The 1,411-nt window shown below is 45.9% G+C and overlaps 1 long non-coding RNA gene across 1 annotated transcript in view; it reads left to right on the forward strand.

The window, feature by feature from the left end:
• The window catches only part of LOC125487167, a 3,492-nt gene that overhangs the window by 689 nt on the left and 1,392 nt on the right, over positions 1 to 1,411 (forward strand). The window contains exon 2 of the long non-coding RNA XR_007265688.1: positions 785 to 960. This is a non-coding gene — a long non-coding RNA (uncharacterized LOC125487167). The remainder of the gene's footprint in view (positions 1 to 784; positions 961 to 1,411) is intronic.

The following is a 1,411-nucleotide window of genomic DNA, read 5'->3' on the forward strand; positions in this document are numbered from 1 at the left end:
GCAGGAAGGCTGATGTTTCGGGCCTAGACCCTTCTTCAGAAAAGGGTCTAGGCCCGAAACGTCAGCCTTCCTGCTCCTATGATGCTGCTTGGCCTGCTGTGTTCATCCAGCTCCACACCTTGTTATCTCTAAAATAAAGTAGACTGATTTAGGCCTTAGTTACACAGAGACATGGGAATATTCACTTTTGAGCAGCGAAGGGCTCAGGGGAGATTTAATTGTTTAAATAGAGAAATTGTGAAACTTTCTCAATTGGCTGGAAGTTTGGGGAACCATAGGACACAGAGTTAAGGTACTGGCCAAAAATATCAAATGCAACAATCAGAGAATGTTGACTCAGAGTTGTTGAGATTGGGGTCGTAACATCTAGAAAGGCTGTGGAAATAGATACACGAACAGCTGTCAACGGGGAACTGGATAAAGACTGGCAGTGATCAAATTTACTGTGATATGGGCAAAAGATTTTGATTTTATTGTCACATGTACTCAAGTACAAAAGCACAGTGAAAAGTGTATAATGTCACCACACAAGATACAAGTACCTAGAACAAATCAGAAAGAAAGAACGAAGTTAAAAATTAAACATTGCAGTAATTATAGTAGAGTGACAGCTTCTTAGTTTTACGTAGAAAATAAAGAAATAAGACTTAAAGTTTAAACATTACAGGATTGAGGGGGTGAGAGTGATTGGAGAGCTCTTAAAAAGAGCTGCCACAGCCATGATGGGCCAAATGGCCTTTTCCTGTGCCGTTCTAACATGGTGTTTCTGTTACCAATGGAACAGGTCAGAGGGCTTTTGTGGGGGATGGAGCTACTCCTAGCATTCCTCGTGATACTACTCTCCAGCTGCAGCCTGTCATTGGACAATGGCCTCATGAGGACCCCACCCATGGGATGGTTGGCATGGGAACGCTTCCGCTGCAACACAGACTGCGATGGTGATCCTGAAAACTGCATCAGGTCAGAGGCCACAGCCTGAATCATGGAGTAATGTTGAATCGAAATTGAAATTAAACTGGGCCCCATTGTCCCTGAAAATATCACAGGCAAAACACAATTCGCTCAACACCATGTCTGTCATTACCAACCAGATACAGTCATCAAATATGTTCTATCGTCACTCTGACTGGGGTACAGGGTCCCACACTCATACTGACTCTCACTGGGGTACGTGGTCCCACACTCATACTGACTCTCACTGGGGTACAGAGTGCCACACGCGCGCGCACACACATTCTCACTGGGGTACGGGGTCCCACACACTCACACTGACTCTCACTGGGGTACAGGGTCCCACACTCACACTGACTCTCACTGGGGTACATGGTCCCACATACACACTGACTCTCACTGTGGTATGGGGTCCCACACTCACACTGACTCTCACTGGGGTACATGGTCCCACACACAC

This window comes from Rhincodon typus, chromosome 37 (genome assembly GCF_021869965.1).
Source record: "Rhincodon typus isolate 14 chromosome 37, sRhiTyp1.1, whole genome shotgun sequence".
NCBI lineage: Eukaryota > Metazoa > Chordata > Chondrichthyes > Orectolobiformes > Rhincodontidae > Rhincodon > Rhincodon typus.